At 36.0% G+C, this 24,929-nt stretch overlaps 1 protein-coding gene and 1 pseudogene across 8 annotated transcripts in view; both read left to right on the forward strand.

Moving 5' to 3' along the window:
* The window catches only part of BBX (BBX, HMG-box containing), a 290,746-nt gene that overhangs the window by 130,435 nt on the left and 135,382 nt on the right, over nt 1-24,929 (forward strand). For 6 of the 8 annotated variants that reach the window (XM_018062985.1, XM_018063039.1, XM_018062715.1 and 3 more), the window contains one exon: nt 53-126. The exons of 1 other annotated variant lie outside the window; for it this stretch is intronic. The gene's annotated coding sequence lies outside the window, so the exon portion shown is untranslated. Of the gene's footprint in view, nt 1-52; nt 127-18,073; nt 18,192-24,929 lie in introns of all 8 variants that reach the window. One more of the 8 variants, XM_018062653.1, reaches the window with a different exon arrangement.
* On the forward strand, nt 11,718-13,314 carry LOC108638052 (annotated as a pseudogene).

Genomic DNA, 24,929 nt, shown 5'->3' on the forward strand with positions numbered 1-24,929 from the left:
AAAGGGCTTCCTAGCTCACCATTTTAATCACTTTGCTATGGGTCCTCCACAGAATCCTGCTGCATCACAGAAGTTGGAAGTTCTGATGTTCCATTGACATCACAATGGAAAGTCTTGACTTGACCGGTAAGAGCAGGCCCATGGTGCATCTTACTTATTTACCTGGAAGCAGTGAAGCAGTCAAGAGCTATGTGGTATCAGAGCTGGTCTCAACTTTTTCGCATCTGATGGATTCACCTTCCATATTGATCAGGGAAGTGTGATAATTGTGTATTTTTAACTTGTCAATTTTACTAGTATTTTAAAGGTGACATGTAATCTCTATTATCAAGTAAGTTAAATTTTCCTTTAAAGTAATTAATTTTTAAAAATTAACTATTTCAGAATCCCTGGCTTGTTTCTCCAATGTAATGGGCTATTGGTAAAAAGTCAATTTATTGAAGTCCCCAGTTATCTAGAGAATACATGTCTTAGTAAATATTACATTGGTTTGTTCCCTCAAAGCTTTTTATATTGCCTTTGGCATTAAATGAAAAGTGAATCAGTATCAAAAAGCATTATGGGAGCTTAAAAAAATGATTGAAAATAATAGAAGCAGGTGCAGCAGTACCATAAAACTATTTTTAATATGAAAACCACACAATGAAGAAAAAGTTGAGATTTTAAAATATATACATGTGGCAAATTATATCAAACTTTGAAACTCACATACTATAATTCTGTCCTTTTGTACATAAGTTGTATTCAAAACTGCTTCCTTTGGAATATTTTAGAATTAATTTTAATAATGATTACTTAAATGCATAGAGTTTTCTCAGTCTGGGAATAAAAACGTGTGATTGGTTTACTGACGTTTGAATACTTTATGGTGACCTGATGATTTATAAGACCAAGGAATGTGACATAAAATGAACAAAAATAGTAAATATTGTTTAGTTGCAATTTTCAGGACATGCACTTATTCTTCAAATTTTCAGTTCATGGTAAACTTAAGTCTTTTTTCTGTTCTTAAGTATTTTTGATAGCCTGTTAGGTCTGTCTAGAAAATCTGTGTGTGCTTTTTTGTTTTAGTAAATATATGACTGAATGTTACTTTTATGATTTTATATGACAAGGCCTCTGAACCATTCTTCTGAATGTTACAGTCTAGGATTGTTTGCATTGTACACATAAATGCCATTAACTTGTAAGGGTGTTAACTTGGATATTGAAACGCCAACAAAATCTTATTGCCAGTGAAAAGACTGAGATTTAGTTATTTCTCCTCCTTTCTGTACTATCCTTTAAGGCATAATAAGTCAGAAATACAAATTCTGGATTTATGAATGGCAGTTAGGATACCATTGACTGTGGTTTTACTGGGTCAGCAGAATAGACTACAGAAAATTTGAATATCTATACTGTAATTTCAAATATGTTCTCAATTACTAATAGTGAGATTTAAAGAAAATTATATTTGTGGCAATATTCTGAGTTTTCTAAATATGAATATATATATAGAAAATAAAGCAGGACCTTTTATATTACCTATTCAGAGAACTAAATCATTAATATGCAATTGTATGGCAGTCTTAAGTAGCCATCTGATCTTTGATATCTGAATGTTAATTAGATTACTTCAGTAAAGTATTTTTATTGACTGTAAGCAGAAACTGACAGAAAATGCTGATAAGATTTAAGAAAACTGACACTTTATACTTCTAGTATACATATATGTTCATCATAAGTACAGTATTAACTAATAGGAAATATGCCATTCAAAATCAGGAGTAATTTAGGAAACAAATCTTGGAAAATGTTACCTAGCAAAATGGTTCCCAGGGTTCAGTAAATCTGGGAAATGTTGCTGTTTTAGTCAGCTTAGGCAAAGCTTTGTTTAATTAAACAGAGTCCCTAAATCTTAGTGTTTTATAGCAGTAAAAGTTTCTTTCTCACTCATGTTCGTGTTCCTGATGAATCTGTTGCCACTCGGCTCCATGTCCTCTTCATTCCTGGACCAGAGCTGAAGGACAGCCTCTCTGGGGTGCACAAGTCTTGTGGCAGAAGGAGCCAGGAATCTGGGCTCTTTTAATTGCTGTTTAGAGGCCGTGTATGTCACTGCCTCTTAACATTTCATTGGCTAAAGCACGTCACATGGCCAGCTCATGTCATAAAATAGGAGTGGCTTCTTAAAGAGGAGTGGTGTAGGGGAATGCTGATAGGGAGGCACAAATGCCTATTTTAAGGGTAATATTTGGATAATCAATCCTATCTCGGGCTTTTCTAGACAGACAGAATGCACCTTGTATGTTAAACCTCCAGAAGTCCTGTAAAAATCTGTTTAACGTGGAAAATTATTTGTGAAACTTCTATGTGGTACATGGAACATATTGAACTTTGAAACCTATCTGTGAACAAGTTTTAGGGAATGAGGAGTTCATTCATTTCAAGAGTTTCCATAAGTTTTGAACATTATCACTTTTATACTATGCAATAAGTGGATATACACCCTATATTAAGCTTACATTCCTGTTTTATAAGTTGGCTTTAAAATGAAAGAAAATTACTGCAGACTGGACCCTCGGTGGTTTGAGTACAGAGTTTGATATGGGAAATAATGATCCTCATAATAAATTCTTCCCTGTATTTACTGGGTTACAGGACTTTTGACAGATATCCAATTGGATATAGAGGGAGAGCATAAGAGAATGGGTAGTTTGTTTTTAGCAGTAGTAATATAATTATTTTACCATGTAATGGTAATCAAGTGCTTCTACTTAAAGTCAATTTCAGCAATGATTCTGGAGAGAAAGAATATACATACTATAAGGTTTTCTAATGTACACGAGTTTTCTAATGTACCCCGAGGTCGTATTCACTATACAGTGATTGCATTACTCTGTCCTATACTTCGTAGAAAATTGATAGTCATAATGAACTCCTCAGCTAGTGTTATGATTAATCCCACAAGTTTTATAAAATGTTGCGACCACACCTGTGTGGATTAAGATGATTTAAATATTGAGGATTATACTATAAGCCGTGCTTTGTTTGTTAGTTTATAGTTCCTTAAGATTGGGGAAAAGGAGCATTCTTAGAAATCTGTGAGTTCAGACAAACTTAGGCATAAATCCTAGTTCTGGAACTTTTAAGTTGAAAGAATTTGGGTGATTATTTAACCTCTGTGAAATTTTGTTTTCTTATCTTAGTATTGGATAATGATCTCTATCTCATGGAGTGCTGATGATGAAATGAGGAAATTAAGTTGAGTGCCTGATACAATGCCTGGCACGTGGGATGCTCTCAAGAAATGATAGTTAAGAAATGTGATCACAGTTCAATAATCTTGGATGCACTATAATATACTTTTGTTACAGTATATGTATGTATAAACTATGTTTGCATATTTATATTTAAACACACACTTCCAAGAGTTGTAAAAAATTGTCCTTAATGTATAAGTATCCTACAGATTTATTGAAAAATAAAAGTGGCTTTATCCTTATCTGAAAAAGTGAATCCTGTGGAAGTACTAGTCACCCTGTGAACTAATCAGTTCTTGCCACTGAGAACAGAGAAGTCCTAACAGAGTGATCTCCAAATGTGGCTGTATGGCCTTGTCTCTGAATGTTAAGGTTGGCATCAAAGAAAAATAATTTTTTATAATCTCACATGGCGCAAGAACAAGAGAGAGTGCCACAGAAATTTTCTTCAGCATGTAGAGCAAATGCTGTTTGGTTTCAAAAGAGTCAGCATTTCTACTTCAAGATTTCTATGCTGCTGTTTTCCAGTGAGGCTGAGATTTTTTAAATTCCTTCGATGACTTCTCTGTTGGCATTGTCCCCTCGCACTCAGACTCAGGACAGCAGAGGATATCTCTTAGGGTTCAAAGCTTTATGTTATTTCTAAATGATAATTTAATTTAGAATAACACAGAGATACATATAAATAATTTGGGGGTAAATTATTTTTCAAATTGTCCCAAGTGTTTCTCTAAATGGATCATCGTTTTAACAACTACCAGTTATATATTCAGCTGGATCACTGATAGAGTGAAACTATTTCAAAAATAGAATATTTTCATTTTTAGAGACGGGCAGCTGTAACAAAATACCACAGACTGGGCGACTTAAACAATAGATTTTTTTTTTAACAGTTCTGAAGGCTTATAGTCCATGGTCCAGGTGCTGACAATTCTGTTTCTGGTGTGGTTTCTCTTCCTGGCTTATGGACAGTTGCCTTCTTGCTGTGCCCTCACATGACCTTTCTCTCTGGCCTCTTCCCCCTTCTTATAAGGACACCAGTTCTATCAGATAATGGCCCCACCCTAGTGACCTTACTTAACTTTTGCCTACTTCTAGGGTCTGTCTCCAAGTACAATCACACTGGGTTCTGAGGTTTCATTATACAAATTTGAGGGCAGCCAATTCAGTTCATACCAGAGGTATTTGTTTTTTTCTGTGCCAAAGAGAAGAGAACGTTAAAAAAAAAACTCTATGTTATTTAATCTATAAACAAGAAGATCTGGTTTACTGTATCATCTAAGATTCTAAGAATTATCTTTGAATCTTTGGAATGGAAGACATCTGAAATTACTAAATTCATATTTCTTCCACTTTGAAGTTACTGTGTATTAAAAAAGAATGTCTTTCAAGGGAAGAAATCAAATCAAAGAACTTGAAAATCAGAGTGTTTTGTATAATGGAGAAATAGCATCATTGTAAAAATTGATTTCAATGTGTATTCATTGTTGACTTGATATGGAATGTATTTGGAAATTAGGTCAAAGAAGAAGACACTTAACTTTTTGAGATACGTTTCTGCTTACTATAATCAAGCCAATTCATATTTTTCATGGCTATATTCTTTTACTTTATTCAGCAGGAAAATAGCATAGTCTTAAAGGTTCTGGAAAACAGAAAGAAAAGATTCTGCATTTGAAATAAAGCCAGCAGAAGCCAACAACAGAGTCCTAAACCTCCTGTTCTCCCTGTTAATTTTCCTGCCTCCCTCTCTTTCTTTTTTTAATCTCCTTTTTTCATCCTCTTCCTTTTCCTCCTTTCCTCTGATATTAGCTTTTAGGTTAGGTAACCATTGAATTTCTCAAGTAATAATCTAAATGCAGTTCTTTGCACATCTCTGTAGTACCTCTTTCTAATACATAGGAGAAACTTTCAGTTGATGAATGTTTGGGATTAGTAATCGTATTGATGAAGGCTCAATTTAACTCTTAGTTCTACTTTTGAACTTAAAAAAAAAGTGTGCTCTGTGTCACTAGAATAATTTGAGTGTCTTATGATTTGATACCTATGTGAAAAGAGAAAATATACCATAATGAAACAAACCTTTGAGACTCTCTTTGTATAGTAACTTTAAATTGGTTTTTAATTTTTTTCTTCACCTTGTGTGTTTACAGACTAGAAGATAAGCTCTTCAGGACTGATCTAATTTTGTGGATTGCAGTTAATTGGTTGAAAGTTATTATTTTACCTTTTATTTACTTTTGATTTTGATTTCCCTCTAAAGCTATTTACAGATGACTCAAACTTAAGCCTTATATGTAATAAATTTTAGCACTGTATTTATTTTGCATAGGCTCAGTCTACTGATTATTAAATTTGCTAGTTAAGGACAATACAAATAAGTTGAGACATGGCCACTTCATCCATTATTACTACTCTGAAAGGTAGATAAATTACTTTTATACTGAAGTCCATATTCCCTTTGATCTCTATTACAGAGAATTGTGTTTCTCCAGGAAAATAAATGAATCTTGTTGTTCAGTTGCTCAGTCATGTCCGACTCTTTGCATCCTCAGTGGTCCCCTTCTCCTGCCTTCAGTCTTTCCCAGCATCAGGGTCTTTTCCCAGGAGTTGGTGCTTCGCATCAGGTGGCAAAATTATTGGAGCTTCAGCTTCAGCATCACTCTTTCCAATGAATATTCAGGGTTGATTTCCTTTAGGATTGACTGGTTTGATCTCCTTGCTGTCCAGTGGACTCTCAAGAGTCTTCTCCAACACTTCAGTTCAAAAGCATCATCTCTTTGGCACTCAGCCTTCTTAATGGTCCAGCTCTTGCATCCTGTGTGAGTACTGGAAAAACCATAGCTTTGACTAGACAGACCTTTGTTGGCAAAGTAATATCTCTGCTTTTTAATACGCTGTCCAGTTTATCATAGCTTTTCTTCCAAGGAGAAAGCATCTTTTAATTTCATGGCTGCAGTCACCATCTGCAGTGATTTTGGAGCCCAAGAAGATAAAGTCTATCACTGTTTCCACTTTTTCCTCATCTGTTTGCCATGAAGTGATGGGGCCAGATGCCATGATCTTAGTTTTTTGAATGTTGAGTTTTAAGCCAGCTTTTTCACTCTTTTTCACCTTCATCAAGAAATTCTTTTGTTCTCTTGGCTTTCTGCCATTAGAATGATGTTATCTGCATATCTGAGGTTATTGATATTTCTCCTGGCAATCTTGATTCCAGTTTGTGATTCACCCAGACTGAAATTTTGCATGATGTACTCTGCATATAAGTTAAGTAAGCCTTGACAATAGTAAGCCTTAACTTACTTACACATTAAGTAAGGGTGACAATATACAGCCTTGACGTACTCCTTTCCGAATTTTGAACCAGTCTATTGTTCCATGTCCAGTTCTGACTGTTGCTTCTTGACCTGCATACAGGTTTCTCAGAGGGCAAGTCAGGTAGTCTGGTATTCTGTCTCTTTTAGGAACTTTCCACAGTTTGTTATAATCCACACTGTCAAAAGGTTTTAGTGTAGTCATGTTTTTCTGGATCTAAATGGATCTAATGGGATGAAATTTCTCATAACATTGCTCTCAGAATTTCTATGCATATTAATGTAAAATACATGCTATATTTACTGGGTATTCTGTGCATACACAGATAAGTGTAAATATATATGAATGAATACATGTAATTTTTTCAGGTAACCTCTTCAAGAAACCTAAAGCCTTAAGTTTACATTGAGTGAGTGAGTGAAGTTGCTCAGTCGTGTCCGACCCTTTGCGACCCTGTGGACTGTAGCCCACCAGGCTCCTCTGTCCATGGGATTCTCCAGGCAAGAAAACTGGAGTGGGTTGCCATTTCCTACTCCAGGGGATCTTCCTGACCCAGGGATCGAACCCAGGTCTCCTGCATTGTAAGGCAGACACTTTAACCTCTGAACCACCAGGGAAGCCCTTACGTTAGAGGGTCTGTTTTGTTTTGGGCTGTATCCCCCAAACCTAGGAATGGTGTCCAGCACATGGAACTTGCTTAGTGAATATTTGGTGAATTACTAATACAGGAGTTCACATTTTATTAATTGTATATTCCATTGATATTGATATTAATAAGCATCCCCAGGTCTACTTGGAGGTAATTATTCTTCCAAGTCTTAGTTCAGGGGGAGGAGTGTTCCTCATAAATAAGTCTTTAAGTTGCAGTTAGTCCTATAATCAATAAATGTTAGTGAGCTTAAGAACTTAAAATGAGCAGCAAAACAATTTCTGGGTACCTGTTGTATTGTTCATAGGGTACATTGAGTCAGAAGAGTTTATTAAGACTTGTAAGCCTTCTGCCAAGTACTTCCCTAAACGCTTTGCTAGTGACCGTTTGAGTGGAGTGCATGTGAAGGTTCTGACATACAAGGAAGGCATATTGGTTCAGGCTGGGTCACAAGAGATACTGTATGGTACTTGTATTTAGTTAATTCATACTAGAAAGATTGACTTAAGTCTACATTTAGATGTTTTATTCTTGGAGGGGGTACTATTTTTAGGATATTTCTATATTCAAATTTATAAAGATGTTAGAGAAGAACATTGTGTTTTGGTTTGTGTGTGTATGTGTGTGTGTGTTTTGATTTTATAAGCTTTTGTAATCTGCTTGATTTTCAGTTGTTCTGCCTCTGACATGGTTATATTGCTGATCTTAAAAAGCAGATGAGTTATGTAGTTATTTCAGTGTTTCCTTAACATTTATTGTAAGGCCATTTATTATCAAGTGTCTCTTTGAGGCAAAAGTATTCCACTTCAGGAATGTAATGTTTTAAGCTGTTGAGTTACCAAAGGCATAAACAGTGTACAGGTTTCTGGAAAGGTCAGTTAGATGGGGAGGCACTGGCTTCTGAACAAGGCTTAAATAATAAGGTACCATTTAACTGGTGAACACTGTCCCAAGCATTTTCAGTTATGCTGTACTAATGACTAAATTAGAGAGAATGAAACCCGTAAAACGTGAGATATATCCATGTGCAGAGAAAGGTAAGCCCTCAGGCACCACCCAGATGGCCCAAACTGATTCTCTGAATCATGTGCTTAATATAGTTTGTGAATACCTGCTGTGCTTCCAGTATTGTTAGAGATGCCTGTTCATCAAATAGGTGTATTATACAAAGAGACAATAGAGGAAAGTGTGAAATTAGCAGCCAGTGTCAATCCCCTGTTTAAGTACAAACCTCTTCTCTGTCAGTCATTTTGTTCTGCCATTTGCTAACACTTAAAGCTCATCTCTTGGGCTTCCCTGGTGTCTCAGCAGTATAGAATCAGCCTGCATTGCAGATTCGATCCCTGGGTTGGGAAGATCCCCTGGAGGAGGCCATGGCAACCCACTCCAGTATTCTTGCCTGGAGAATCCCATGGACAGAGGAGCCTGGCCTACTACACATGGGGTTGCAAAGAGCCAGACATGACTAAAGCAACTTAGCACTCATACACGCACAGCTCATCTTTCAGTCCATTTAGTAGCATAAATACTTAAAGGAATGATAGTTTTCAGGTTTGAAAGTTTTTCCTGTTAAGATAATGGGTATTGGTTTTCTTTATTGCTGACATAACATAAATCTATCTTGTTGATGGTAAAGGTGTGCCAATTATGTTTCTCTTAATTTTGAACTAATCATCAGAATTTTTTAACCCATTATTCCTTTTATAATAAAATATTCCATACATCAGAATTTATAATGTGCCTGTGAAAAAAAAATATTTTAGAACTTTTACTTCCCAAGGTGTATAAAGATTCTTACTGCTAGATTGTCAACTGCCTAATACTCATTCTTGCTTCCTGGGGATTAATATGATAGGTAGATAGGTAGAAACTTAAAAGATTTCCTTATAGAAGACAAATTTAAATGGATCCCTTTTTTCACCCATAATTTGATCTCAGAAGCATGGGCTCTGGAGTCAGATGGACTGTACACAAGACTAAATCCAACTCAGTTGATTGCTGATTGTACTGTGGGAAAGTTACTTTTCTTCATCTGTGAAACGGGGTGAATATGGTCTGTGTAAGGTTCTTACGAAGATTAAAAGTGCTGGAGGTTACACTGCCAACCCCAGAACAGGGCAGGGCTGCTAAGAAAATGTGTTTGTTCTCACAATGGACCAGTAGGTCAAAGTGGTATTTGACTTTTTTACTGCTTTAACTGTTCCTTGAAATGGAATTTCAAGCATGTTATTATCTCTATTCACAGTGAGAGAAATGTCTTCACTGTGTTGCACTTTATTATATGAAGTCTTTATTGAGTACAGGATTGGTTTTAAGTCATTAAAGAATAACATTTACTCTTTATATTGTTAAATACCTTAAAATATTTCCTATGCCATCATAATAGATGTTTATTTATACTTTGTCCAATTTAATTTTGCAGTTTTATTAAACCAAAATCAAAGCTCAAGTATATGAAAGTATTAGGAGATAAGTCATCTATCATTCAGTGAGGTATAGTTATTTTAAGAATATTATCACCTCATGCAGTGTTGGTATTAACAAAATTATCACCTGAAACAAAAAGTAAATTATTTAAGTGTAAAAGTACATTTTTATAATCTACACAGTTTTCTTCAAAGATTATAATTATTTTAATAAAACAAAGAGCCGTATTATGAATTTTTAATGAAATTTAAAGTATGAGAGCTATTTTTGTAAATTGATTATTGCAACCTAGCTAAAAAATTTAAAAACTTTTAAACAGGTGTGACCTTATTATGACCTTATTTTACTAGTTTATCCATAAACTAGAGGAGCAAGATTCTCCTTCATTTTAGGTTGTTGACTTAGCATTTCACAATTAATTGATCGAAGAGAAGAAAGTATTTTTATTTCTAGTAATTTTCATGAGCATGAAGCATTACAGTTTTGTTCTTTGTCCCTAGTAACTTTTATTTATTTATTTTTATTATCTCTATAATTAGTATATCTCAACTGGTTTTAAAGATAATTTAGGACTGTCTATGAAAATACTTTGGTTCCTTCAAAAAGCTTCTCTGTAAGTTAACATGTTTGTATTAGGATATTTGTGTGGTCTTTTTTATAGCAATTTTACCCTTTTTAGTCAAATAGGTGCATTTTCTAAACATAACTATGGATTTTATAGACTTGAATTATGTACTTTTTCAACTATTAGTGTACTGTATATCAAAATTCTAAACTTCTCTGGCTCCCCTATAAGAGTGAAGAGTGTTTCCACTCTTTTTCTAGCTCTTGTATTCCTTTTTTAGGACCTGAACTGCCTATAGTAATCTCACTGGAAAAATTGTTTTACTTAAAAGGTAAAAGTAACATGCTTTCTGTTCCTCTTATTCATCTGATAAATACTTACTGGAACTACTATGTTCCAAGTGTTAGACATTGTCAAGGTCACATTATGATAATAGAAGGCAAACTAATTAGGTAGAATATAGATAGATAAATAAACCTCACTAAGAGTTCTGAGTGGAGAAGGCAATGGCACCCAACTCTAGTACTCTTGCCTGGAACATCCCATGGACAGAGGAGCCTGGTGGGCTGCAGTCCATGGGGTCGCTAAGACTCAGACACAACTGAGCGACTTCACTTTCACTTTTCACTTTCATGCATTGGAGAAGGAAATGGCAGCCCACTCCAGTGTTCTTGCCTGGAGAATCCCAGGGACGGAGGAGCCTGGTGGGCTGCCGTCTATGGGATTGCACAGGGTCAGACATGACTGAAGCGACTTAGCAGCAGCAGCAGAAGTTCTGAGAAAGAGCTTAAATTCCAGGTAGGATATCAGAAGACTACACAGAGGAATAAATATAGAATCTGGAGAAGGGGAATGCAGGCATACCTCAGTTTATTGCACTTTTCAGATACTGCATTTTTTGCAAATTGAACATGAGACAGCCTTGTGTTGAGCAACGTTATCACCATCTTTTTTTTTTTTTTTTTTCCCCAACAGCTGTCACTTTATGTCTGTTTGTCACATTTTGGTAATTCTTGCAGTGTTTTAAACTTTTCCATTATTATTATTGTATTCATTGTATTCATAATGATCTGTGATCAGTGATCTTTAATGTTACTATTACAGAAAATTATGACTTGCTGAAGGCTCAGATTGGTTAGCATTTTTAAGCAATAAAGTATTTTTAATACTTGCATGTACCTTTTTTTAGGGATAATGCTGTTGCACACTTATTGGACTATACTATAGTGTAAACATACTTTTATATGCACTGGGAAACCAAAGAATTTGTGCAACTTGCTTTATTATGACAGTTTCTGTATTCGAGTAGACTGGATCCAGATACACAGTATCTTCAAGGTATGCCTTAGACACCTTTTGCTATTGGAATGCAATGTTTGTAAGGGTAAAATGGGAAATTTTGGTCTAGAGCTAGATGTAAGAGGGTCTTGAATGTCAGGCTGAATTTACTTTTTTTCTTTTCTTTCTTTTTTTTTTCAAGGCAGATAAACCACTGAAAAAAAATGAGATGGATTGAAAGGGAAAAGAAATAGACATTGGAAAGTTTACATCCCAGGCAAAAAGAAATTTGTTTTTCTAATAGAGTTTGAGAGTTGTAAATAGGATCATTGTAGGAGACATGAAGGTTGTACCCTGTCTTGATGTGTCTTAAAATATTTTGGATTGAGGTATCCAACTCACCGAATCAGATAAGTCTTTCCCCATTTTGCAAGCAAAAATTAATAGATACTCACTTTTAATGATTCTTTTAATGATTTTCTCAAATGTCTGATGCCTGCCACTATTGATGTGTGTGTGTGTTTCTGTTTGTTTTTAGTGACTGTAAATTTAGCTTTCACTCTAAGAATTTCTCAGAGAATACAAGTCTTGTTGCTTGGACTAAACTACTAATGTGCAGAATTTAGCACCAGATTGAACTTATGTTGGGGGTGTAGAGGAATCTTAAGAGGGAAGGAAAGTAGTGGGGCTTGTTGAAAAGGAAGTCAGAGATAGGTTTTTAATATAAGTTGTAGATGTTTAGATAATACTACTACTGGAAGTAGAGAGATAATAATAGAAACTGATATGTGGGAGGGGATGGGATGGAATGGATTTGAAACACAAAGAGAATATCTGTGATTATGTATAGGATGTGTTTATGAGTTTGTTATGAGTTTGGGAGAGATTCTAGCTGAAGATGATAGATATAGCTTAAGAGAGAGGTCATAAAACTGAATCTTTGAAAATTGATGAAAGTAGAAAATAAGGCTAAGACAGATCCTTTGAAAACACCTACTTGTTAAGAAAAGTATAAAGGAAAGAAAAACAATCAGGTCTGTGATGGGAAAGGCAATAGAGTGTAGTGCTAAAGAAGATGGGAGTTTTCAAGAAAAAAATAAGAGACATTTAATGGTTTCAAAAGGTGTTTGGGCTTTTCCCTTTGGCACTCCACTGAAGATCCTGGTGTTGCCATGGATCGCCGCCCTGCCTGGTGTTACCGGTATTGTAAGAATAAGCCGTACCCAAAGTCCCGCTTCTGCCGAGGTGTCCATTTTCTACTTCAGGCATAAGAAGGCAAACGTGGATGAGTTCCCACTGTCTGTGGCCACATGGTGTCAGATGAATATGAGCAGCTCGCCTCTGAAGCCCTGGAGTCTACCTGTATTTGTGCCAGCAAGTACATGGCAAAAAGCTGTGGCAAAGATGGTTTTCACATCCGAGTGCGGTTCCACCCTTTCCACGTTATCCGCATCAGCAAGATGTTGTCTTGTGCTGGAGCGGATAGACTCCAGGCAGGTATGTCTGGTGCCTTTGGAAAGCTCACATTGGCCAAGTCGTAATGTCCATCTCCACCAAGTTGCCGAACAAGGAGCATGTGATTGAAGTCCTCTGCTGGGCCAAGTTCAAATTTCCTGGCTGCCAGAAGATCCACGTCTCCAAGAAGTGACGATTTTCTAAGTTTAATGAGAATGAATCTGAAAACATGGTGGCAGAAAAGCGGCTCATCCAGGATGGCTGGGGGGTTAAATACACCCCTAAGTGTGGTCCCCTGGACAATTGGCGGGCCCTGCACTCATGAGAGCATCAGCACTTTTCCCCTCCTTAATCATGCTCACCAATAAATGCTATTTCCTGTCCAAAAAAAAAAAGAAAAGGTGTTTGGGTTAGGTGTTCCATGGGTCCTTTGGAGAAAGTAGTTTTTAAATTGATTTTATAATTAAAGTATAGTTGATTCACAACGTTTATTATACAGCAAATGATTTAATATCTTTTTACACTGGGCTTCCCCAGTGGCTCAGCTGGTAAAGAACCTGCTTGCCAGTCCAGGAGACTTGAGTTTGATCCCAGTGTCCGGGTAGATCCCCTAGAGAAGGAAATGGGAACCTGATCCAGGATTCTTGCCTGGAAAATTCCATGGACAGAAGCGCCTGGCAGTCCATGGGATTGTGAAGAGGCAGACACAACTGAGTGCACATGTACACATTTCATAGATTATGCTCCATTTGAATTTTTCTTAAAATGTTGGCTATGTCCTTGGTGCTGTACAATATATTACTGTAGCTGCTGTAGCTATATTTGTACCTACCTTTCTCTTGCCATTTCCCTTTTCCCTCTCCCTGTTGGTAACCGCTAGTTTTCTGTATCTATGTTTTTTTTTATTACATTCATTAGTTTGCTTTAGTTTTTAGATTCCATATACGTGATAATAATATTTATCTTTCTCTGATTTATTTCACTAAGCATTCTACTGTCTAGGTCCATCTATGTTATTGTTATTGGCAGAATTTCATTCTTTTTTTATGGATGAATAATATTCCGTGTGTGTATGTGTGTGTGTGTGTTTGCACACATACTATATATAACTCATCTTTATTTATTTCATCTGTTCACGGATACTTGGGTTGCTTTGTTATCTTAGCTCTTGTAAATAATACTGCTGTGAATATTGGGGTGCAAGTGTCTTTTCAAATTAGTGTTTTTATTTGGGGGAGCTGTATACTTAGAAGAGGAATTGCTGGGTCATACAGTCATTCTATTTTTAGTGTTTTGAGGAACCTTCATACTGTTCCCTGTAGTGGCTGCACCAATTTAAACTCCCACTAACAGTGTACCAGGGTTCCCTTTTCTCTATTTCCTCGCCAACATTTGTTATTTGTGGACGTTTTTGGTGATAGCCATTCTCACATGGTTTTGATTTAAATTTGGAGAAGCAGTTTTTGCAGAGTAGTCAAGGAAGAAAGTATTTATATATGTTTGAAATATTCCCCCTCTCATTTCCACTTTCTTGCTTTGATTTTTATATGAAACTCTTATGTTGAGCCAGTCTTCATGGAAGGATCTAAACTGACTTACAGAGCCACTCCCTGGGAACATTGAACTCATCTTCTATAAATATAGTTTTAATATTTTTTTCTTTAAATGTGTTACCTAAGATTGCTTCAGATCAGATGCTAATATTTCCTCAAGTATACTAAGTGTTACTTTCTTCAATATATCATCATCAAACATACTTCCTAAATGCCTCACCCATAGGGGCTTACATTTATTATATAATTGGCATTATAGAAGGATGAGAAATGAATTCCTTGTCACTGCCAATTCTTCTTTTACAAGAAGTACAGTTTTACTTTTAAAAAAGGTTTCTGTTTTAATAAAGATCTCATAGAAAGCTTTTTGGATTAGTAGGGCCACCTGCATATGAGATTTCTAGGTTAGAATCCAAATGCATAGTTACTTTCGTTTCCATCTTCAGAGAATAGTTGTAAGGATATAAAAGACTCAACCTAAGAGTAGTAATAATGCTTATAATTTTAAAGAACTGTAGTAGTTATTATTTGCATTTTATGTAGAAGTGTGTGTGTGTGTGTGTGTGTGTTTAATCGTCACAGTGGCCCCTTAGATGCAGGTATCTTTACTCTCTTTTCATTTATGAGAGAAGTGAGGCTCAGAACATTTAAATAAATTGTGTGAGCTTTTTGACTAATTGAAATAGAGCCAGGATTCAGGTCAGCTCTTTCTGACTTTCAAAGACCATGTTCTCTACATGGCCTGTGCAGTTTAAAGATGTATTTGAAATTTGAGTTTTAACACTCTTGGTGGCAACTACTCACTCCAGTTTGGGTGCCCAATGCCTCATTACCTTCTTCATTTTTTCTTCCAACTTGGGATGACTAGATAATTTTCATTTGCTTAAACGTAGTCATTCTCTACCGTTGATTGTCAGGCAATCTTCTGCATATTTAATTCCCTTATTTATTCTTCACATCAGTTATATTTCTCCTTCAACATTTTATTTTGAAACTTGAGACAAATAGCATACGTTTATACTCACCACCTAGATTCTGCCATTAACATTTTACTTATTACGTATTTTATTACATTATCTATAGTCTGTGCATCCATAAATTCATTTTTGATGCATTTAAAAAGTAAAGACATCACTGCAAATATCCTAAATACTTCAGTATGTATATTATTGACTGTAGCTCAGCATTTATGTCCAACTTTTTTCTTTTGATGTAAAATTTACATTCACTGAAATGCATAAATCTTAAATATACATTTTCTGGATTTGATAAACTCATATACTTACCTGTGTAACTCAAATACCTCTGAAGACATAAAATATTACTCCTGATAGGCGTCTCTCTTTATTCCCATTTTGTGCCTGAGGAAACTGAAACACAGTGAAATTAAATAATCTGCCTGAGGTCACACTGCTAATTGAAATAGAGCTGGAATTCAGGCTCTGGGAATCTGGTTTTAGGGTTTGTGCTCCTAAGAGCACCCTCTGTCTGCCTGCAGATTGCCCTCACATGTCCAGGTATCCTTTTACATTCACATGTACAAATGTCATATTAATTTATAACATGAGAGTATAGACACAGAAGTAGTATGTTTGGGATTAGTGAGAGTAGAAATCCTGTTCTGGAAATGCGTTACATCCTTGCAAGAGTATATATGGCAAGAGAAACTAAGAAAGAAAGAAGTACCTTTGTCAAAATACCGTGGTGAATCTCTGTGTAATGATTGTGTCTCAGCTGTTTCCAGGTATAAAGTGACAGTCAGTCTCTTAGTGACGACACTGAGGTTCAGGAAAATCCTAAACTGCCACTTGGACAGTTAAAGGTAAATAATATTCAGTGCAGTTTTGTATTAAGCATATTTTAGTTCTACTATGATTATTAGAAAATTGTTCATCTGTGTATGGTATATGTAGTGCCACTTGCCTTGATGTCTCAGGCTCAAATAATAGAATTAACCAATTTGGGATTTATAGTTACGAAATTTGTAAAGCTTTTAGCAAAGAAATTGAATGGAATTTTTTGGCCTTTCCAAATTTCATAAAAATATGCATAAATATTGAAATAAATGATACTTTTTGTTTGTAGTTCTTAGGTGTACTATTCCTATGAGAAGAAATTATATTTTTCCTGACTTGTATATCACAAGCCATATATTAAAATTGACCAGTTTCTTTTGTTCTTTTGTTCCTTTATTCAATTATGAAAAAGTACTGTCATATATATTTTTAAAAATCCTAAGTATTGTTCAAAAAGCAAAGACAGAAATCCAAAAAACATGCAGTTAACAAACCCTAGCCTATCACTAGAGGGCAGAACAGTACTATACTTGATTTGGCAATTTAAAAAATTGCTGAACATGGGAAAATGTTGATGTAGAATTGAATAGAAGTCTCTTATTTTTGTGTCTTGCTGTGAAATCCATTAACATACTTATTTCACTTGTGTCAAAGGAGCTTTGCTGATAATTACAGAAAATTGATTACAATTGATTGCTTGCAAAAAGGCATGATTATTTAGGAGAGCATCAGTATATCTCAAGAGAAAATGCAATGTTTACCAAGAGGTGCATTAAATTATTTCTACTATATGTAGTACTCTGAAGTAGAGTTGCAGTATAGACTTTAGGTGCAGCGTCATGAGAGAACACATTTGAGATAGGTTTACTAATATTTAGATGTAAGAACTCATTGAAATATAGAACTTTTGATCTTTCAGCTGGAATTTGTTGAATCATTAAGATTTTGAAATTATAGTTGTAAAAGCAATGGACTAACTCGAGCCCCTTTTTTGAAATGTTAAAATTTTGTCAGTGCCTGTTCGCATAGTTTTATTTCTGTTTGAAATTTTCTATCGTTCTGATGTAGTTTCATTTTGCTTTTTTTTTTCTGATAGACTTTTTAAATAATTCAAGCTCTAAAATTATTCTAGTGAGTAACCTCAGCAGTTCATTGTCTGAATACTTAGTTTTATCTTAAGTGTGTAGTTTGAACTTTATTCTGTAAAAACAGTTTGGATTTATAAATGATTCATTTGTAGTAGAGAATATAGGATGTCAGTAAAAGTCCTAGAGTTTGGAATTAGATTTGAGGCCCCAATTATTATGTTCTTGCCTGTGGCCTTGGGCAAGTCACATTACCTCTCTGAAGTAACCATTGTCTAAGTTGAAGAACTGGAAAAATATTTCCATATTTACTGCTAGGTTAATTTGAGAATTGTGTTTTTATCTGTGTAGATGTGTCTCCAAAGACGCTACTGTGTAAAGATGAATTTTAATAGATAAAGATAAATAAGCTCATAAAAAGCTTAGAAATAATTTTGAAGTGGTCAATTATACCATAAATTTAGTAACACAAAGGCACTTACTACAGGAGTAAATGATACAAAAAAATGTGGTTTCCAACTTGAAACCCAAGTTCAAATTACTGACCTCCGCCCTGTCTCTAAGTATGTCTGACTGCTTAATCTTTCAATAACTGCTGACTTTGTGACTCTTCTCACTCTGTTCTATCCTCTTGTTTATTTCCATGTTCCCTCTCTCTGTGTTTCTCCTGACTGTCTTTGGTCTCTCTCTGTGTTTTTCTTATCCCAGGCACCCTCAGGAAGACCCCAAGCCTCTAACAGTACCTGGTATCATCTCCAGCATGTTTGTAGATGTGGAGGATTCACTGGCTTATTGAGACATACCAGAGGCGAATTGTTCCACTGTAGTAAGTCAATCAGCATTTATTAAGTGACTACTGTTTACAGAGCACAGTTGATGGTGCTTTGGGCAAAGAAGAATGAGTTAGGGCATAGCTCTGAGGAAATAAACTTGTAAACACTTCTCAGTGGCTCTTGCAAGCTAGATACATGCAAATAAAGACAACAATGAAGTAAAAAGCTGACAAATAATTATATAAGTGAGTTGTGTTGTTAGAAAACCAGGTGGTATTAATCAGGTTTCCTGCATGAGATTAAAATTAGGTTTTGAAGTATTATTGGAAAAAAGATTGAGGAAAAAGAGGGCAGAAGTGAGTAATTTCTGTGGGACTTGGCAAGCCTGTTTCCTTGCCTGTTGAGTGAGTCCCAAGGGTAGTGAAAGGAGTTTCAGCCTGCCGACAGCTAACTTTCCTTAAACTTCCAGTCTTAGAGAAGTCAGGGTATGAAAAGAAGTACAGCTAAATTGGGACTTTACATAAGCATACGTGGTATCTGTTACCAGTTTTAGAATTTAGAGAGTTTCATGGTAAATTGTGATTATGAAGTAATATTGAGGTACTGTGACATAAAGTTAATAGAAACTATTAGAATATGGTCTAGGGATGCATTATAAATGCTAAGAGGTATGAAAATAGTAAACTTCAGTGTAACAAGACAGTTTCGTGTTTGTGTTGGAAATTTATTTGTGCTGTTGTATTTTAGATAGTCCTACGTACAGACACCCTGCCTTTCACAGTTGGATACGATTAGAATCTCGCCTCGGCTCGCTATTTATGTTGGGCAGTCTATGAAACAGAAATCTCAGTTTCCTTCTATGTTAACTAAGGGTGAAATATTTACCTCAAAGAGTTGTTGTGTGAGTTAGAGATAATTTTTTAAAGTCCTGAGTATGTGCTAGGTACTTGTAGCTTCTTAAAAAGTACCTTTAAAAATAGTTTGTTAAATATAGTATTAATTTTCTGAGCGCTTTTTAAAATAGAATTAACTCCATAGTGTTTAGAAAGTGCTATACATGCAAGGGTTATTTATTACATGTGAATAAGATACAAATAACATTACCTTGAATAACTGAGTACCTACCACTAACTTAGGAAACAGAGCTATGCCTAGCCCAGATCCCATCAACTCTCTTTAACCACCACCACAGTGCTGAGTGTTGAGTTTATTACTTCCTGATTTTTCTGTATAGTTTTTTCATATTTTATATATCCCCTACATTGTTTTGCTTCTTTTTGAAATTTATATTAAATAATAAATGTTTTCTTTTGCAATACCTATCTTGCCACTCAACATGTTTGAGAGAATCACCCTTCTTATACTTGTAATTCATTTATGATCACAGTTGTATTTTTTTGTATGAAAGTTCCACATTTTCATACTTATCTAGTATTTATTCCATAATAAATAATAATTCCATTATTTACCCACTTTCTTTTCATGGCTACTTAGATTGTTTTCAGTTTATGTTATGAGAAAAAAATTGCAAAAGAAAAAGTCTTGAGAGTCCTGTTTATGCATCTTAACACATATATTTCTCTAGGATATATGTTCATAGGTATAAATGCAGAATCAACCCACCCTGAAACTCTATAGGATCAAGGCAAATATTTCTACAGAACTTATTACATGTTATCCTCCCTCTAGCTGAGTTAAAGTGTTTTCATTGTGTATTTCGTATATTGTTGTTTAGTCACTGAGTCCTGTCTGACTTTGCAACCCATGGACTGTAGCCTGTCAGGCTCCTCTGTCCATGGAATTTCCCAGGCAAGAGTACTGGAGTGGATTGCCATTTCCTTCTACAAGGTATCGTCCCAGCCCAAAGATCGATCTCATGGCCCAAAGATCCATCTCATGTCTCCTGCATTGCAGGCAGATTCTTTACCACTGAGCTGCCAGGGAAGTCCATATCTCCTATATAGTTCTTTAAAATCACTAAATTTTTGTTTAAAGAATTTTGTAACTTGTCCAGAACACCATTTTAACAATAATCCTGATGACTTTTTAAAAAAATGAGTTTTATCCTCTGCATCAGCTGCTTTTATTTCTCTTCGTTTTCCAATTGTCACTTACACATTTTCTCAAACCCGGTTAAGTCCAGACATCCTGAAATAGCTGGGTATGTTTACCAGCTAAGTTCTTTCTCCCAGGAAAGCTATGTCAAAATAATGTCATGTTCTTTTATATTAGATGAAAATCACCAGCTATTCCTGACTAAAATTTTTAAAAATAGTTTCAGCAGGGAAATGTACACATCTTTTGCAAAAGTCCCAAAAGCTTGAGTGACAACTTGCATTTGCTAATCTTTCCCTCTTTCTCTCCTTTACCTACTTTTGTAGTTCTCAGCCATTGGTTCTTTTGGTATCTGATTATACTTGCACAGTCCATGCCAATTTTCATATCATAGTTCCTCCTAATTTTGTGCTTGATGCTCCATGATGTTAGTTTGACTGACCTCACTGTTTTGCCTGTTGTCAAACTTGGTACTATGATCTGCTACATTTATTTCCCAAGGTTTTCCAGGGGAGATTCCCAGGTTCCAGTCTAGTGCCCAGTTCTTGTTATTCAACAGATGTTGATTGAATGAAGAAAGGAAAAATGTAAATGGAGTAAGGACTGAAATGCCTTTTCCCTGCTCAGCGATAATAATTACCCTAAAAACAATGGGCAAAAATCATGCATGCTGTCAACAGTTCTGCATATGGATAGCTTTGTAAACCATAAGTAGTCATTTCTTCTTGAGCTTCACTCTGTTTTTCTGTTTTTGCAAAATGAGAGTGATAGAACAGTGATCTGTAAGAATCCTTTTGACTCCAAACTTTTTGTGCTCTGTCTCCAATTGAAATGAAATACATTGATAGTTTCTCTTGGGACTTCTGGACACCACTACCAAAGCCTGAATCCACCTACCTTACCAGGCGTTAGACTCACCTGTGTACAGCAACCTGCCAGTTCCTGCCTCTGGTAACCATAGCAAGTGGAGCATACATCAAACTTCGCTTCTTGTTGTTTGGTTTGATTTGTCCCAGAGAAAGATTACATTTATCTTTCTTTGAGAAAGTGTAATGAATGCCTTTGGCTTCCCACTTTCTTTCACCAGACAGCCCAGGTGTTCAGTGCAGAGCTTTGAGTCCTGGCCTTTTGCTTCTCCTCCTCTTCCCCAAGCCCCATAGCTGTGACTGAGCAGAGTGTCCTCTCCTATCTTCTGTTACTTGCTATTACAATTTAACCTCACGTGTCTTCTCATACACCAGCTGCCATCGTTGAGTCAGTGTTGGTTTTAACTGTCGGATCCTTCCTTGATGTCGATGGACCTGTCTTCACCTGATATTGGCAGCCAGTTGCCTGTTCCTTTCTCCCATGGTTTCTTTGCTAGGAACTCCTCAACCCGAAGTTAGTGGGAGTGAGACCTGGAGTCCTTCCCTCATTGCCTTTGGTCCATCTTCCCATAGGTGTTGAAGGGACTCTCACTCTAAGATGGATTTGTGCTCAAACCCCTTTTAAGGAATTATCTGACTCTTCAGATTTTCACATGATTGCTGTTTTCTGCGTCTGTTAGTTGTCCAGAGTTCCATTTTGTGAGTACCACTGAACTGCATGGATCAAAGGCAGAGAGCAGACTACCTGGGGCAACAGGCACAAACTGTCTTAACTTTCTGTGAATTGTAAACACTGCCCAGTCACTCCAGAGGATCTTGGCCAGAGAGCTATTTGACCATTAATCAAGGTTAAGGAGGCTTTAATCTTATAAAAAATCTAATCTTGTCATGATTTTACAGATCTGCTTTGTGAAAAATCTCATGTGAGTCAGGCTGGTTTTAGGCTAAGAAGAGAGTTAGGCAAGAGAAAAGTTTTCTAACTGAAAAAATGAAAGAGGGAAAAGATTTTTAAATGAGGATTTATTTTTAATAACGTTAACTTAATTCTAAATGGAGTAAATAAATAATCTTTTTTTTTAATGTTAAAAACTCATTGAAAGACATTGATTGGAGTTGTTAACCTTCAATCTTACTTCCAGCCTCAACACATACACAACACTGGAGATTTCCCAGGTGGCACTAGTGGTAAAGAACCTGTCTGCCAGTGCAGGAGACCTAAGAGACATGGATTCAATCCCTGGGTTGGAAAGATCCCCTAGAGGAGGGAATGGCAACCCACTCCAGTATTCTTGCCTGGAGAATCCCATGGACAGAGGAGCCAGGTGGGATACTGCCCGTAGGGTCGCAAAGAGTTGGACATGACTTTGCGTGGGCATGCATCCCTGCCATGAGGAACCAGAAACCATGCTACCTTTGATAAGTCACCCCTCCTAACTGCTTACTTAACAAAACTCTACAAAAACATGTTATGCCAAATACTCTATTCTGGAAAGAAGGGTGACTACCATCCTATCTCTGAAAGAACAGATTACTTTTTGTTCCTCAGAAATACAAGGAGAGAAACATTCTTTTGTGCTTTTATAAGGGGAAAATGGGAGAAATTGTCAGACATGAAAACTTCACTGATGGGAGAATGCTTACTCTAACCACTCTTATATTGTCTCAGATTAATGTAAAAGGCTTGACCTATTAAGTATTCACATTAATATTTTAACTTGGTGATAAGTTTCTTTTATAATACTAATTCATCTAGGCTATCTTATTAATATAGACCGGCTTGAAAGTGCTTCTGAAAACCTACAGCACTCTTTTAGTATTTTAATGTCTTTTGAGAAAGAACTATACATTCTATAATGTTTACATTGCAGCAGATATTAAAAATATACTGTTGTGTTAATAAGTTGGAAAGTTGGATCATGTTTAAGTACTGTAGAAAATTTATAAATGTATATAAACAAATGATACAGCATTTTCCTTTGGTGGAAACTAGGAAATGTATTTAGTACAGATTTCAGACTGAATGGTCTTGGAATAAGAATTTTTAAATGCTTAATTAAATAAATTTTAAACTGTATTTTTACTCATTTTATATCTATCATACAGCAAATTTAGTAATACATATCAAAGCTAGTTCAACTTAGAGCTTTATGTAATTACTCATATAATTATACAAAATACAGATTTATCTATATTACTAAAAAGCATCTTATTAAAATAGTTTTAAATTCAATGACTATATTTAAATTTAGGTGTTGCTGGAATAGCAATATTTTGTGTGGGAGTTTATATCTGGGTAAAAAAACAGTGAAATGTTCAACGGGTCTGTAATTTGGGGGGGGGCGGGAATGAGAAATGAATCTTTTTTCCTGAAGTTAATTTCCATTCATTATCTTAGTTGCAGAATCTACATCTCTAAAACACTGGGTGTTACTAAATTTGAAAAATAAATCACTGAGTCTTTTTTTGTTTAATCAATAGAACAGAAAATAGAGCAGAAGCACTTTAATATTGACAATTGTTTGGAGGGCTCGGCACTCCCAGGAAGCTCCCTTAGGCATCATCATATTGTTAACGATCACTAAATATAATATTCTTCTGTATTGGTGCCAAACTGTTTCTCCCACAAAAATCTTCCTTAGATTCTGTACATCGCTTTTGTGCTTCCCCAGTGGCAGCCCACTCCGGTATTCTTGCCTGGAGAATCCCAGGGATGGAGGAGCCTGGTGGGCTGCCATCTATGGGGTTGCACAGTCAGGCGTGACTGGCGTGACTTAGCAGCTTAGCAGTGGATACCTTACTCCCTTTCCCTGTGCTCGCCAAGCACCATGTCTCATTTGAATGATGGCATCATTGCCCTTAGGTTATAAGGCCTATTGTGTGTGTGTGTGTGATTTTTTATTTTTTGGAGTATATTAGCTTTAAAGTGTTGTTTTTAGTTTCTGCTGTACAGCAAAATGTAAGGTCTGTTTTGAGCTCAGAGGAATCTTGGCTGCTGTTTTCATCCATTTATAGTTATTTGCTGTTACTTAGCCCATACCCTGGGTGGTGGTGTTTAGTTTCTTAAGTTGTGTCTGACTCTTTTCCAATCCTACGGACTGTAGCCTGCCAGGATCCTCTGTCCATGGGATTCACCAGTCAGTAATACTGTAGTGAATTGACATTTCCTTTTCCAGAAGATCTTCCCAACCCAGGGATCGAACCTGCATCTCCTGAATTGCAGGCAGATTCTTTACCATTGAGCCACCCAGGGAAGCCCTACACTTTCTGTGTTTCAAGCTGCCCTGTAAACACAGGATTTGTATATTCGTCAGTTAGTATCTTTCAGCTGTGCAGAACCACTCTGGACCTCGGGAAATGGGTGCTCTGGAGCGCTTGAGTCAGAGAACATCTAGATCTCAGTGCCAACGCAAGAGTGAGTGAGTGTGATTTTCACTGAATGGAATCATCCAGTCAGCTGTTCTGTCGGGATTAAAGCTCATCAACACAGCTTTTCTTCAGCTCTTACTGGAACTTATTCAAGGATTGTTTCTTTTTCCTTCAAACTTTAAAAAACATACCAGAGATTTTTCTTTTTTTGGTCATCTGTTTAAAATTATTTGCATTTAAATAATTTCCAAGACAGTTTTCATTGAGAGGTTCTGGCTCTTTTACTGTATGTATTTATTATAGAAAGGATGAGTGAAATTGTGATGGGATTGTGTTCTCCTGTTCATTCCTTTGCATTTTTCTGGTGACTTAACAGTTATGGAGAGGATGAGCCTGAAGAAGTTTAACTTAGAGGATTTAAGCCTGTCATTTTCAGCGAGACACTTTCTGTGTAAGACTCACCATCAGTGGTTAACAGGCTGATGATGGTGCTGTGGATGTGTC

The sequence above is a fragment of the Capra hircus genome, chromosome 1 (assembly GCF_001704415.2).
Source record: "Capra hircus breed San Clemente chromosome 1, ASM170441v1, whole genome shotgun sequence".
In the NCBI taxonomy this organism is placed as follows: Eukaryota; Metazoa; Chordata; class Mammalia; order Artiodactyla; family Bovidae; genus Capra; species Capra hircus.